Source organism: Bradysia coprophila, unplaced genomic scaffold (assembly GCF_014529535.1).
Source record: "Bradysia coprophila strain Holo2 unplaced genomic scaffold, BU_Bcop_v1 contig_350, whole genome shotgun sequence".
NCBI classification, from domain to species: Eukaryota; Metazoa; Arthropoda; class Insecta; order Diptera; family Sciaridae; genus Bradysia; species Bradysia coprophila.
The window spans coordinates 23,384-41,121 of NW_023503608.1; positions in this window are offsets into that span (position 1 = coordinate 23,384).

Below are 17,738 nucleotides of genomic sequence, written 5' to 3' on the forward strand. Positions count from 1 at the left end.
ACTGTTGTTCAAGATCATCACTGTTCATATGCGGTAAAATTTCCTTGAGACTAAGTCAGGTTCAGTTTTTTTTTACCAGCTGTTCCTCACATCCATTCGCGCAGCTAATGCGTGATTATACTTTTTTTTTGAAAAATCTCTTCAGATTACCATTCCAATTTACATTAATTTAACCCATCTACTTACATCACCACTTTACCGCCATACTTAGCTGGTTCACACTGGCCATACTTGGAAAAGCCTTTAGTTAGAAAAAGTTGTGCATTTAGCAATTTTATTGAATTTCTATATTGTCGCCTTTCAATTAAGCTTTTCGGCGCCTTTTCTTCACTTTAAACGCTTTCACCTACAGTTCACAGGAGAGATTCTACTAATTAGATCTAATTAATTTCTAATGTACCGACGAGTCGATCAGATAAATGTGGTAGACCCAATGATTTATATTAGGAGGTTACGTGGATTACTGGGCCGTTACACAAAAAAAATCCATCTTCATCTATAATTTCAGTTTCGTTGAAATTTTATATCAGTTATGCAGTTGGTATTTTCGGTCAGTATTTTCTGAGATACGGCCCCAGTGAATGGCGGTCTTCGTAATCTTCAAATATACAACTCATGGTAAACGTTTCTTTCATTCAATAGAACCTGCGCCACTATTAAATCTTTTTTCCCCACAGTCTCTTCCCGGTCATCTATCTAAGTCCGTAGACTTTACAAAGTGATCAATATGTGCTTTGGCATTTGTTCTATAAATTTATCTTGTAGGCAACTAATCTAAACGTTAAGTTGAATTCTTGATGTAAAAAAGACACATTGCATGCATAACAAATTTTTAGTAGTATTAAAAATGTTGATCAACTTCCTGTAATTAATTTTTTTTCTTTCAGAAAGAAAGGTATAAATATTTAAAAAGATAAAAAGGACCACAAACCTTTTCGCTTTCTGTTTACAATAGTAACAATATTTTTTTTTTAAATAAATTTATTGACCCAATCCCATTAAATAAATCAAAAAATAAAAACAAAAACAAAATATTAATAATTTTATTTTATATCTGAAACCGCAAAATTGATATAAAATATTTTTTCAATAAATTCAACAAATCATATAAATAAATTAAAAGAAAAAAAAAAGTTTTTTTCGTGTCTAATTCTCGTGAGATATACCATACATGGTTTTGTTGTTGTAAGTATATCTTACTGCCACACATACGAAAAAAAAGCATAAAGACACCTTTTTTGTATCGTCAATCAAAATACCACAAAGGTACCGCTCCTGGCGCCAAAAGGATATATTTTTCACGTTTTTGTGTGTACATATATCACTAATAAAAATATAAATGAGTTATTCCTCGTGATATACATACATACGTATGCGCATGGTCTGTGTTCTAACGCTTTTTGATTAGGAATAAAATTCAACTTTTTAATAATTTGTTAACTTTGGTTATTACGAATGACCCGACTGCAACAAGTGTATGAGATAATATCTTAATTTTGTATTCGTCTCGTCCAGTATACAATCAAGATGAAAATGATCATTGCTGCACAATAATTTATTTGATTTAACAAATCATTTTTGTCACACTTCTTAAAAACAAATTTGTTAAATGTCGTGTCGAACATAAGGAGCAAATTAAAATCAGGTAAAAATCTTGCTACAGAGAATGGTTACAACGGATTCTAATCGTATAGTATCCGACGTATACGGAGTGTTGTGTGCCACCCAATATGACGGAAAAATTGAAATCTGTCAGTTAGTGGAAAGCTTTTGACTTTTTATATTGATAGGTTGACTTGAAATTGGTGAATTGTATCATTAAAGGGACGAGCTATCCTCAAAAATGACAGAAGTTTATTTTTTTTTAAATGTTAGAAGTTGTTGTTGATTCTGATAAATTTGAATTTTTGAATAAGAAACAGGTCAAGCCGAACGGGGTAATTTGTTTTTAAGAACAATCAATAGTATCCACTATACAAAATATTTACGTAACAAGGGTCAGTCAATAGGACTAATGCGAATTTCACTTATAAGTTGTTATTTGACGTAAAACGAGAAAATTATAAGTACTTAACTATACCCTGTGACAAGCAATGTCATGTAGACCGTATTTTCAATTTTTAGCTAGAATTGCCCAAGTTCAGTGAATAACAGCCGAGCCTAATAATTCTTGAGGAACAAATCTATAGTAAAGAGCCTTCTGGCATTACGTACTAAAATATTGAAAAAAATGGTACAAATGACCCCTGCTAAAGTGCTGTTCAAGTTTATGTTCTGCTTCGGCTAGTCCCGATTTCACAAATCATTTTCAATGCAAATCTACATTATGACACGGACGCTCGTATCAAAATAATACATTTTCCCATGGTAATCCTTAATCCTCTTTAAAACCACTTGACTATAATATATTTTTAGACATTCTCATCACACAAATCTTACAGTTCAATAATAAAGAAAAGGAAGACTCATCCCTTTTGTGTTAAATGATGCAAATAACAAAAGAGATGTAGCAGACTAGAAAATTTGGAGCGCCAAGCATTTTACGTTTGTGTACATAAGAGATTAAACTGAATTTTATTTATTTAACTGAAAATGTTGCGATGATAAGTTCTTTTTTTCTCTTTGGAATATAGTTTTCTGTCATGTCTGTTTTCTCCAAAAATATTTTATTCCAAAATTACAATTCAATTTTTACATAAAATATATTTATCTCGATAAAACAACAAACCCGCTACTCATTTATGCATTTCGTTTTTAAAACTGAGAATAAACCAAAAACCTAGAGTCGTTCAAAATGAAAAACGGCGCATTTTACAATGGACCTTCTTAATATGTAGCTTCATTGTACTCCAACATGCATATAACATAACTTCTGAAGACCACATCATATAATATTCTCATTTACGTATAGATGCATGTGTAGCGTCAGCCTTTGACTTTGATTATATATTCAACAATTGGATGGTCCGTCACGCCCAGTGGCGCCACAGCTAGCTATAAATACAGCTAGTGTTGCCTACGGCTTTTATCGGAACTAGGCCGACTAAACCTAAAAATGCTAATGATAACAAAATTTGTGTTTTATTTCTGTTTCTGTTGTTATTTCTTCCACTTCGCATAATTAATACAACATTTTTATGAGCATAGCACTGAAACATATATCAGTCAATGACTTTTACAAATATATTTGTAGATACAATTTTCAGCTATAATCAGACGATAATCAATTTGATATAGTGTTGGTTCGAAGTGTTTTCTGGTGGACATAGAGGCAGGTCATCACATTAGTATAGGGAACTTTTAAGACGTACACAAACAGTGGCATAATACGTTGGATAGGTCTCAGTGACTTAAGTACGAGACAAGCATCCGTTGGTTCCAATGCTGTATGTGGTTCCATTGAAACCGTTTCATATTTTTTTTTTAAGTAATGGAAACGGGTCAGTTCTTGGTGCCGCAGATATGTCCGGTGCATTGAGTTCAAATAACAAATTAAAACTATGTAACGCATTTTATATGCTACAATTTACCTAGATTCGAACTGATTCAAGGAAATCTTTTACTTCACTAATTTTAACATATTTTTTTGCTACATAAGGACACCTTAGGATTTTGTCGCTTATTTTCATTGTTGATTTGATGTCGATAACAATAGAATCTAAGAGGTCTTTCTTAGCTTGCACACAATATTTAAGTTAACTCCAGCCAATGATGTTGCATCATAATATCTAGTCAAAACAGCGATCTGGTTCATTCATTGATTTTAATCAGATAAATTCATTATAGGATTTAATTGAAATTATCGAGATAAAAACAAACGTAACAAAATTGCATGTAACAATAATCGAGACCTTCAGTGAAACCCCGAATCCACCTTAAAACCAACATGATGTCCATTATATTGACACAATTCTGCACGAAAACACCTAACATACATGGAGCATTTCCTTTATATTCTACGTCTAGTCGTTGCGCTCAACTATACATAATCTTAAGGTATACAATTCTTTAAAAAATTAATTTGCAACCTATCAATCATTATTCAAAGAGAACACTGTTTCTGCAATGCCCGGCAGACCTCAAACAAAATAAAAAACAGAAAAATAGATCATATCTGATGATCCGAAAATCATTAAAGGCAGGTATTTTCCATGTTATTCGCATACTACTATTAAATGAATACTTGAATGTAGACTTGAAGGTTTGTAGTTTGTATAATATATACTTTGACCGATGTACAAACGTATTAACAATGATACACTTCAACGTTTGCATATATACACCGTACCAGTGTAGAACTATTTATATTTGGCATGGTTATAAACTAAAGCAGAACAGATTAGAAGATTGACATCTCTAGAGGGGTTACTTTTTTTTGTTGCTCTCTCTCGTCTTTTATTTTATTAACATTCGAACATTGTAAATGATGTATCCTTTGTCATTTATAATTGACCGATGCCAGATTTCTTTTCACCCGACATTGTTTGTTACAAGTTTCATTGCAGGCCCACAATAATCGAGTATCTTTTTCTTTCAGACTAAAATTTTGTTGGTGAGATGAATGCATGTCTAAAGAGGTCTTTCTTCTTTGATTGAGGCTTTCTTTTATTACAATGTTTGTTTCTAAATTCTGAAATTCTTTTTCTAAACAAAATTATAACAATTTTTGGTGTGTTTGAAAATAGAATCAACAATGAAAACATAAGATTATGATTTGTATTTGTATACAAATATTGACATCATTAAATCAAAATAAAAAAAAAAATTACGTGTACACACAGTTGTGTCCGCACACCAAAACTTAATTATAACAATCAACCTGCAAACCACAATTGATCTGGTTAACGTGCTTGTAACAGCGAATAATTTTTTTTATTATTTATTTTTATTATTATTTATAATAATAATACGAAGCATCAACATGTTTATTCAATTATTGTCATTAACAAATTCAATTTGACAGAACGATGATCGTTTTATTCAAAATTGTGAACTATACCTTGGATCTACTGCTGTTTGAATTTTATGCAACAGATTTTCATATTTTTGTTTCTGTGTGTTGTCTTTAGAGTCACGTAATAAGCTAGTGCGCAAAGAGGAAGTATTTTAAGTGACGTAGAGTTTCACTGTGATTCACTTTATGTTACAGCGAAGCATTTTACAATTTCATGTTATTTATCATTATCGAAGCTATCATTATCGTATCACACCTTTATTGGCGGCGATGGCTAGTAACGGCTTGTATGACTATAGGTGATAGAAAAATAAGAAGATCCTCTTGACACGTTTTAAATCAAGAAGAGAAGTAATAGATTCACACACAGTCATTTTCGTCGGGTAGCGCGGTTGAATTATTTTCATGGTCAGAAAAACAGGCTGGATAAAGATATCGTTCCCTACCATGCCATTTTAAAGCTACACTAATACTACAGGTAGGTCATCCAGCGTTCTTTTCTTTGCAACCTCACTGTATAGCCCTATAAAATCAAACATCCGAGAGGAGTCGATGTTATAAAAAATAAAAGCTTCTTCATTTGATTTCTTTCATTAGAAAAGTAATGATGTCCTCTTTGCGTCACATGAAGAAAATCAGCACAAGAAAAAAAATCCGATCTCCAAACATAAGAAATACTCTCATTGAAATACTCTGGTTCTTAACTACACTTCGAACTGTTCTAACTAGAAAAAGCCACCGCCTACCGTTTCTTTTTTCTTTTTTGCTAAAAATATTCCATTTAACACGAGGACCAATAGTCCAAGGCTGTATAAAGTATACAGCCTTGCAATAGTCATTGAATTGTTGTTTCCTTATTTAATTATCTAAGCGGGTATTACGACCTTTTAATTTACTTATATGCCAGTGCTCTTCTACGTACTTCTTCTCCGATTATTATCAGGCAGGAGCGGTTCATTTTCGAAACGTCAAATAAGGGACCTAATGCATTGTATGAAAATGAACTCAAATGAACACTGACATAAATTGAAAAATTTTGTTCGCAAAAAATATTGGGCTACTAGGTTATTGAGGTCCCTTGTCAAATCAGCGCTCCTGCCTGGTTAACTTTACTCTGTCGTGCCAGTGATCATCCCAAGGGATATAAAGCTGTCGACAGTCTCCTAGTGTATATACCATTCAGCTTTAGTGTATGACTTGTATTTTATTATGTTTCAAGTTCTGAATTTTTTATCATGTTTCCACTCTTTGGAGTTTAGCCGCCTCCGCCGGGACATTTTAAACTGTAGCCTGCTACCGATGATCATTGATCGGTGCACAGATCTAATTATCTGTTACATATGTTAGTCTATTTAGTAGTTACTATTATATGGTTTATATGAGGCAGAAAAACGGCAAAGATCACGCTATATAATTCTTTAATCGGCCAATATCTCTTTGTTCATTTCGGTTTTGAAACGCTAGGTCCAGGGGGTCCTCATGCAAAGCAATTTGTTTCCGAATTAGGCAAGAGAATCTCTAATGTCACTAACGAGAAGAGAGCTACGCTTTTCCTTCGGTAGAGACTATCCATAGACATTCAACGCGGAAATTCAGCTTCTGTGCTCGGAATATTGCCATGAACCCAAGCATTGGACGAGGTTTATTATTATTTATTATTATTTCGTATGGAGACGAGGTTTATTATCTTCTTTCAAATGAGAATAAGAAGCGATAGGCTATGTTTTCCCCTGATTCTCCTGAATTACATGGTTCTGGATAAATAGAGTAGGGTAATTTTTGTTAAAAATAGTAGCCACTCCATGGTGGATTTTGTGTCATGTACAGAGACAAATTTAGGATAAATTTTAAAATAATATACGTTGAGACCAAAAATCTGAAAGAACTTTTTCAAGTTTTCTTTGCTGGATTTACTTCAGTGAAGACTACAATATAAAGAAAACTTCAAATTATATCTGAAAGTATTTTGGACTTCCAGATACACTTACAACACAACGCATCTTTTATGTGCGTATTGTTAACTGGAGATTATTCAATATTACGGCATTGTGATGCCTAAAAAATAAACTGAGCTTTGAAGCCCAATATGTTATTGGTTAAAATTATGCTGAAATAAAAATCTATAATAATAAACAAAAACCACCATATGAAACCATATTATAACCGTACATGTTTCACTGTAAATAAACAAGTACCAAGTCATTGTTATTAATGACAGCTGCCTTCGTTTTTAAAACGAAAATACTCAATATAAGAAAAGAGATTTAAGATAATGAAAAATCAAAAAGGTAAAGAAATAAAAAAAGGTGAGAATTCAGTACAACTATCTATTATCTAGATTTTATATGATTCTACTTGCTACAGGTTTTTTTTTGTAATAAAATGAAATAGGAAAATACGCCTCTGGGAGCATTTTCAGAAGTCACAATAAAATTTGAACAAAAAAAGATTAAAAGAAAAGAAATAGAAAAACGGATAGACATCAGACTTATGACGGGACTTTATGTAGAGAAGTTTTTAATTGAGACGAATATTTTTTTTTTGTCTACTGTATACATGAACCTGTTCAGGATAGTCTAGAGGGAACTATTTTTTCTTACACGATATAACTATAACTACTGTAAAGACCTTGCTCAAAACAAAAGAATAAGTATGAATGCAGTACGTACATAATGTATAGGTTTCCGCGATACGTCACACGAAATCCTTCAGGAATCGTAACTACACAGACGTTAGACTTTCGATATTGAACTTGAATTACCATTACAACGATGAAATATGGACGCATTTTCTTTGAAAATACTCTAGTGCAGAGTTTCTTTTACATTGAAAATCAACAATGGTTCTTGCTTGGAAACAACACATCGAAAGTAGAGAGCTTAGAATTTCCGTCCTGCCAATTAAACACATCTAAAAACTACAAGAAAGGTCAAGTCTTCCGTCATAGGCAAACCACGTTACAACCCAAACCGAAAGAATTTTCTAAAGTCACGTCATTCCCTAGAGTTACCTGAAGATACGGTCAACATATAGATTGTGGAAATTGTTATCGTCACAGTCGAGTCGGTCTTTTGAGATACGAAATTTAAAAATCAAAATCATTTGTTAGGAAATTAAATTTTCGATCACATTGTCCATGAAAATATTGTTCGATGAAGTGACAGGAGTGACCGACTTGCCAACAGCGTCAATCATTGAGGGTCCTGTGAAATAGTGCTCAAATCCACGATCTATTGATTCAAAATCCGCTTATACATTTTGCAAACGAGATCTTTTTAGCACGAGTCGGTGAGTCTAATACATATATTTAGAATGACTCTGGCAAAATAGTATATTCCGTTTCGTACCAAGGACTAAAAGTCTTTTTTAGCGTGTGAGAAGTTTCCAGAGAGAGCCGAAGGCGAGGTCTGGAATCGAATACGCTAAAAAAGACTTTTAGTCCGTGGTACGAATAGTATTTTTCATATTGGACGAAGAAAAAGTGCGATGAAGTCGCACTTTTCGGGTCCTAGGTATGAAAAAGCCTATTTCTGGTCCAGCAAATCAATAATAAATTCTGCAAAGTTCCTTTTAATACATAAACTCTTTAGCTAACAATGTTACTATTATTGGAATACAATGCAATTACCATTTTATATATTAAAAATTATAATTTAAATGAAATTAACTTTATGAAAAGCGAATATAATATGATGTTCTGGCCTTGTCGTCTTACTGTCTTTGCTCATCTTTTCAGCATTAATTTACAACAAAAAAGCAACGCGTATAAAAATCTTTTGAAATGTTGTACAACTGACATCGAAAAGAACGACGAAATTAAAGTAATTAGCATTAACATGCATTAACAAATGAATTGAAAGATTTTATTTCAATATGTCAAAGTTAGATCGGATGAAGTAGTAGATTCAATATCTAATCTGAAGTGAAACACTTGTCGATTGTGATAAGATAGACAGCAGCATTTTGAAATAACCATGTTTAAAGACATTTTTTAAATTATTGAAACTTGGTTATTACAAAATGGTGCCCCTTTCCTCCCAATTCAGTCAAATTTATTGTCCGACGCTATTTTTTTTCGGATAAATTTAACTAACAGTTGTTAAATTTAGCAGCTCTGACAGGAATTGAGCTATTAATTATTGAAATTCAAGCAGAAAAACTTGATTGTAGGTATATGTAGTATGAAATTGACTAAACAGTACTTGCCTACCCAACATTGAAGGTGAAAAAATAAGATGTGATCATTTTTGCGGTTGAATCTCTGCACAAAACACAAAAGAATTTCTTTATTAATGGAAATTATCGCAAGGTCGTGGTATTTTAAGAGCTTCCTGATGTATTGTTCAGATAATTTCCATGTTGAACCATTGTTAATGGCACCTATCACACTATATAAATTTCATACATGAAGAGAACTTTCGTCAATGAATTTTTTTTCTTCTTCTTCTCCTCTTGTACATTATAATCAAAATAATAATATAAAACACACAAAGTCAATCATAATTAAAAAAAACTTTTTTTTAAATGAAATCATCAATTTACGAAGTGCAAATCATGTTTAGCTTTTGTTTATTTTTGTTACATGACTCTATCGAATAAGACTAACACACGTCTCAATTGATCCACCATACGCATCGTAGTGAGATGTTACATACAATAAATTTTTTTCTTCAACATTTTCCTGTCGCCATATCACTAAAAATTGTCTGATGGTATTTTTTGGACCACGATGGGAACATTTTTCGTGCATTCAACTTCAATTCGACTGAATGGCACCTTTATCCTTCTAAAAAAAAGATCGACTGCAGATGATTGTGGCTACTTATTCTGTATCTAAATCGTCAAGTTACCCATCAATAGAGGTGAATATAATACAGAAAAAAAACGGTTTGTAATGCCACTTGACTTAAGTCTAATATTTGCTTAGTCACCTTTCTGGAAACGAAGAAATAAAAATTATATGTCTTGAGTTTCGATGGTGTTGAATACACAATTCAATGTCCATATTGGGGGGAAATGTTTGTGGTAAGATTAATATATTTCTGATTAAAGGAAGCAATTTACACAATTAATTTTTTTCTATTAATTCTAGAATTTCGATTGAAAAGTCCATTCATTCATTCGGTTATTATCTATCCATCTCTCTATCAGAAGTCGTTCGTTACGTTTTCTATCTTTTTCAAATGTAGTAGTTGTATAGATTTGAAAGTCTTCTGATGGTCATATATTAGTGGACGTCCTGATACTTGTACATTTCTTTCCTTTCATTCAACAGAGCAAATTACGAATAGAACTAATGTGTTTAGGGAAAGGAAAACCGGAACGTTTTGACGAAACCGGTTTTCGGTAATACCGGACCATGTAATACCGGTATTACCGGTAATTTCGGTATTTCATATAATCTTACTTTCTTCATAAAATTTCACTATATACCCACTAAGACTTAATTATGTGATTCAAAAAGACATAAGATCACATAAATGTTGTGATTACAACCATACTGGCACACGAGGAGGCGCATTTTGAAGACCCAGAAGACCTCTCGAAGCAGGATCTTAGCCTTTTCATTTACCACAATAATTTGTCAAAAACTTTTTCTTGGCTGAATTTGCATTGCTGTTTTGAAGTACCGCTACCAAAAATATGTCAAGTTTATGGTCGTGCAATGGTTCATAGATCAGAACAGAATGAGTCCACAAAAATTCATAACTTCCCTAGGTGACGAAACTATTCTTTTTCATTTATTTATGTTTATCTTGTACAAATTCACTGAAGTTACTTCATACTGGTATCTCCTGCATCTATCGGGCTCATCTAAAAAATTGGAAATTTCGAAATTGTTATCACCTGAAAATTTTGACAATGTACTTTTAGTGGATCGCCAAAATTCAGTCGATTTTAAACCAAGGATTTTTCTCGATTTTCACTCATATCATATGGACTGGAATTCTTTGGAATTGGAGTAGTAATTCAGAAGAGATATTTCGAAAATGACGCTGAATTGTCTGCATTGTACTACAAGTGTTTGTATTGTTTAAAATAATTTAATTTGTGCTACTCTAACTCTAACGTGGAAATCAAGGGTTTAAAGAAAAAATTCATAAGTCATTAGGATATTTATCTCACTCCTCAGTCGTTGGGATTTAGAAGGTTTTTGATGTAAAATACTACAATTTTCAAATAATTTTAAACTTTAGTAAAAACCGGTATTCAAAATTCTAAAACCGGTATTCGGTATCCCGGTATTACCGGTATTACCGAAACCGTTTATACCGAAATCCTTTCCCTAATGTGTTAGCATTAAAGATTTGTAAGATTTGATTTAGGTAGTCTTTCTTCGTAGATTTTTTCAAACCGAATCATAACCCAAAGAAGTTACTTGCTCCCGACCTAGCGGCGGGTCAGGTCCCTTGACTGTCAAAAAATGTATAATGAATCTCGGGAAATTAGTCGCCATATATAAAGACACATATGAACTTCAATCAGTCTACACAACTTCTTTGTCTTCACCTGTTACTACTTCTTTTGATTAAATACTGACCTACGTATGTTGCAAAATTTATTACTTCATTATTTGCAATTAATATAAGTTTAACTAGTGTCACAACATATTATATAAACTGTCCAGGTAGGTCGATCGGTAGAGCGATGGACTCACGCCCTATATGTCACGGGTTCGACTCCCGTGTCAGACATAGTTCATAGGGTTTTTCTAATCGTAAATGATTAGTCTCTGCTGTTAGTTATCACTAGCCAGCTCTATCGACTGTAATAGGTCTCTAAGAAAACACCAAAAAATGCTGAACACAGTTCTTGTACGTCATGCGTAAGTCACAATAGTGATTCTAAAATGTCAACTACTAGCGACATCTAAGTTCTAATAGATGAATCATAAGATTTTTAATTCACAATTGTAAAATCTATCGAATATATGGGTAATGTACAACAGGCCCATCGGCGGCTTAGGTGCTTTCCTGCCCATCTTATCCTATCCTATCCTATCACAACATATTAGGCATAGCCTATTGATTATTATCGAAGACAACAGAGTAGGTTAAATATGCTGCATGATATCACTGATCACCACGCTAAATGTCGTTGTAGATTTCGATTGGGTGTTGCTTGGGCGTGCTGCCACCCATGTGATCAGAGTCTTTTGTCTCTTTTACGTTTCCTTTTTACTGTTTTATTTCTAGGATTTTGCAAGCGAGTTGGTGTGACTATCCGGTGCGTGTTAATGTGAGTCAATTTAGTTTTTATTTAATTTTTGTTCTTTTTTTTGTTTATTTTCTTCTACTGTAACCAAACTCTAACGTCTACTTTCCGTCTATATAGTTCGTTTTTGACACGACTTTTTCTCTTTTTATATATGTCGTTTAATTAATTTGTAAATTTGCTATTTTTTGTTTTTCGCGCAGAACATTTGTATAAGGATCCTCCTTTTTGTTCTTAATTATTGAATAAATTGAAATTGAAATTGAAATTGAAATGTCGGAACAGATAAGGTTCACTTGAACCTGATCTGAAAATACCAGCGATTCCCGAAGGGCCTTTTAATTTTTGTATAGACAAACGGCAACGAAGGGCCTTTTCAAAAATTTCTTCATACAACGCCCGAAGGCCGAAGGGCTTTTTTTAGCCAGTGCGGCAATGAAAATACCTGCACTTGATATGATCAATTTCGATCTGAAACTAAAGCAATAATAATAAATCAACCTAAACTGTAACCTGACCCCACAGGATTGAATAAAACCAAGTTCCGGACAGGTCACTTTTTTTAAATTTGCCGACATTGAACTTTTAGATAAAACCGTTTTTTGGACGCAGTTGACCTCGGTCGATCTATTCTGAGCTTTTGAATATATCTCTATCTCTTTTCGGTAGTGCTGATTTATTGAAATGAATCCGAATTTATTTGTCGAAATATACACCCTTAGAACTGGTATTTTCAAAAAAAAAACAATTAAAACGGGACAAGCTAAAGATTTTTATCAAAAAAATAAATTATTTATGTTACGTCTGTTACGATTTCAAAAATCCTGTTGGTTTCCTAACATCTCGAAAAAAACAAATTGTTCAAGGTCAATGGCGCGTAGTTAGTGTATCTTAACTACACACTCGTTAAAGTATTTATCTTTTCTTAATAACAGGCCTATAACAATTTTTCAAATAAATATATTTTTATCGTAAATTTTCATGAACCAAAACGAATTTTTAAACGACTAAAAATCAACACTTAAAATGTAATTGCCATAGTCATTCGGAACTCATTTATTACCTTTGTTATAGTCGACGATATTAGTATTAAAAAACCATAACTGCCAACCACCACAAAGGTGTTTACATCTTTCTTATGTTTCTCGTTTTTTTGTGTGTTTAAATGTTAGCGCCCATCTACATTCATAAATTTTTATTCATCCATCCAAGCATTTAAAACTGATTTTTTCCTAGTTCCAATTCATTGAGAAAAAACAGCCAAACAATTTATCAAATTTAAACGTTTGAAAAACATTTTCTTCTTAATACACATGTTTTGCCGCCCGTTATACGGAATATTTATCGTCTTACAGCAAAGTCTTCAGTCTTCTTTTCTGACGTTGTTTTTTATTTTCACTGAATCATTCGACAGTCATTTGTCATCCGATCTTATTTTTATTATTATTTTATGTATAATCATTGAATGACTGATCAGAAACGTGATAAGCAACATTTTTTATGGCATAAGTGTGCGACACGTCATTTTGTTGATGTTCATCGATCAATACACAAATCAATCGAACCCATTTCTGGGTTATTATGAGCAATACATCGCATCCGAAGACAGAAATTCGTGCTCACTCATTTGAATAATTTATGTTCGGCTAACATTTGAGCTATTAAAATACTTTTGGAGATTAGACATGATAAACGTTTGATGAAATGAGTGTGAACAAATATCAATTTTAGGATTATATTTTTTTGACGAGGGTACCTATATCTTATAAAAACAAAGCTGATCAGTAGTGCAACTTCTAGTCGATCTTTGTTAATTCCTGCTACTTCATAGTCGCGTACGCGTGTTTCGTTGTTGATTTTATTTGACTACATTTTTTAAGGTTTTTCAGTGTTGGTCAGTTTCAGAAATTCGTCATGGATTAATGAATACTTAATGTTACTTTAAACGAAAGAAGTAATAGATTTAATGATTAAATCACTATAGGTGTGCCAGTTGTAAAATGTTTGCACATAGTCGTAGATATTTGAATATAATGTTATAGCTGTCCTCAAGAATTCTTAGTGTTTAAATGCCAGTTGTTCAGGGTTAATAGACCAATTTTTGAATGTCTATACAACAGGGCATATTTTACGAAAACATGTTTCTCAAGTTTTTGAAAGTTTCCAAAATGTTTCTTAAAGTTTTTTAAAGTTTCTTAAAGTTTCTTAAGGAAACTTTTCTAGAAACTTTAAGAAACTTTGAGAAACTTTAAGAAACTTTTCAGAAACATTTTGGAAACTTTTAAAAACTTGAGAAACATGTTTCCGTAAAATAGGCCCTGCCAAAGCACCTAGCAGTCATTGTTAAAGTCATTGCAAAATTACCATTAAGGCTGCTAATGATATTAATGGTATCAAAATACTACTCTATTTGACGTGTAAAAATCTCTATTACCCTGCTAGGTGCTTTGGCCCTGCTATACAAATGGATCTTAGGTCATTCGATATTTAGAATAGAAAGCGAATGAAGGAAAATCATCTTGCTCAGCCAGGGATTTGAACACCTTTAAATAAATTAGGGATAGCTCCTATGACTGTTTACCAGATGACAAGCATATCACCAACATCATTATTGAATCCATTCCTTCTTGATCTAAAAATACCGTCACCAGACAGACATGAAATCTGTCACTTCATTTGTTGTAACATTTATTTTCTCTATATAAGTTAATCGTTTATATATTTACTTATCGCCGTCGTTGCTGTTGATAACAGATGTTATAGCTGTCTACAAGAAAATATTTGTCTCTCTCAATATTATCGTAGCGTTGGTGAAACAAAAGCGGCCCGTGATTAGAAAAGGTAAAATAACGTCTTTATTCAAGAACAGCAAAAGACAGAAATGTTCCAAAGCTAAATTGATTCATATTTATGTGAATGCTAGACTCATAGACAACGATAACAAGTTTCTATTAAACTTCATCTTTTACCCATTTATGCCACTCAGCATCATAATATGCAAAATTTGCAAACTTTAGATGCCTTGTGGCATAAAACGTTGTATGCAACTCGATGCAAAGTACTTTATTAGGCTCTAGATGTGTAATTATGACACCCCGGTTGCAAAAATTACTATTACAAACGGGAAACCAGAGGTTAAATCTATTACTTCTTTTATTTAAAGTATTTATTTTTTTTATCCTCAAACAACATCATTTTGCTATATTAGAAAGCACTAGCTAGAAATCAATTAATTATTGTCACTTTACGACGTAGGAGATAACAGATTCGATTTCGAAAAGGATAAATTCATTCATATATATTATATATACGAATATATGTGTTACATGCGCTGATGTTTTCAATAAAACCATATACCTGTTATACCTACATCTACCCATTACATTAAACTTTTATCAAGCGTACAATGGTTACGATTTCATTTCAAAAGCAGCAGTCTTGCCGACATCTATCGAACGATAGACAAATTTTAGACGAACGAAACAGTGAAAATAGTTCATGCACATTTTGGTTTGTAATATTTTTCATTTCATTCAAATGAAATAAAGTTAGAAAATTCAAACATGGTTCGTCAAATTTTATGGTAAATCATTCACATTCAATCATTTATCGATTCGCTTCAATTATTATGTTCCTTGAGATAATATTAGGCTATATGGTAATCGAAGGTGAACTTTAGATATTACGAGAGATGGATTCTGGTGTACGTACATATGTTATTAGAGAGAAACCAGTTATGTTTCAACAAAAACATGATAAAATTCTGATTAGAAAAATCTATCGAATGTATCTTAAAATAAAAACAATTAATTCCAATGGTTCAATTCCATCGATCAACAAGCATTCAATAATTTATTTTACTAGTGGTACACACCAACTATTAAGTACCTCACAACAACAACAAAAAAGTTGCTGCAATCAAAACCAGTTTTTTACATGGTTACAGAAAGGCATTCATTACATTTAAAAAAAATATGCAAATTTGCAGGTTGTCATTAACATACTGAATCGTATGTATACAAACTACGTTCACGCTCCTTCCAATCGTGTAACATTTGTTTACTCTTTTCTCTTGTATACAATGATAATTGCAAGAAGTACATATTTTAAGTACATGCTTGTGTAGGTCATTGCATATGCGCATAAATTGATCACCATTGACTTAATAAATATGTAAGCCATACCTGTAATTTTAGTACGCATGATAAGGCCATGCAATGAAATTTGATGTTAAGATTGCACAATGTTTGATGAAGTCTGTTTTCTAAAATAAAAAGACGAATGTGATTCGATGCTCTAATTTGCATAATCCTAAGACAAGCAAAAGTAGCTGAATAATTGAAATGTTTCAATTTTTGTTTTCATTTAAATTCAAACACAAATTAGCCGCTCTGTGGTGTTGAAAGTTACACTAAATATTGACAATGCCGAGTGAAATTGATAACATTAGCGATATTTTATTCAAAAACGTGGGGTAAAGTTAACTTTACTGCACGGATCCAAAACTTTACCTCAAGTTTTTGAATAAAATACCATTTCCATCATTTGCCCCATTGTTAAGCAATGTACTATTACAACTTACTAAAGTATAAAGGTAAAATAAATGAATCTGTTACTTCGGTTGTCCTGTCTAAAATATTATCTAGTTATTCTTAATGTTAAATTGCTTCGAACTTTCACCGAAAGATGTCGGAATGAATTTTCATCAGAAAATAAAATATGTTCCCTTAAAACATTACAAAAATAAACAAAATTTTATGCATGAAAACTGTAAAGACGATATGAGAAATTGAGAATTTGGAAATAAAATTTTTGTTTTATATGCCCAACAAGATTTGAACCATGGAAATCTTGCTTATGAAGAAAGCGTACTACGAACCAAAGCACCTAGTATGGTAATAGAAAAAAAATAAAGTAGTACTTTAATCGAAGTATGCGAATATTTCCATTTTTTTCTTAAGGTCATTGCAAAATTACCATTAAGGCTGCTAATGGTATTATTGGTATCAAAATACTACTCTATTTGACGTGTAAAAACTTCTATTACCCTGTTAGGTGCTTTGTACGAACCAAACCACAGGACTGAACAAACATTTTATTTGCAATTTCGAACCGTTCTTTGCATTCGGCTCATATACCTCCATGCGTGTGTGAGTAACGGTGAATCAATTCATTCGATTCACATCACAAGATAGATGTCACATTTGGTTGTAATCGGACCGAATGACACGTAGGGGATAATGCTCGAGCAGGCACGCCGGAAAGTGCTAAAAGAGTCGAGGAATACCTCCAAATAAAGCTCTAAAAATCATAAGTCAAATATTTGATTTTTAGAAATTTATTTCGAGATATTCCTCGACTCCCTTAGCACTTTCCGGTGTGCCTAAAGTTGACAAGTTGAGGCTCGAGCGTTCAGTTTAGACACACTACCAAAAACAGAAGAAAAATGGTCCATATTTAGGTACATAAATCTGCCAGACCAAGGCATGAACACACAAACTCACGTCACGAATACTTAATTGGGACCTTAATTATCACGTATTTGGTTTCACATTTAGTAAATTAATTG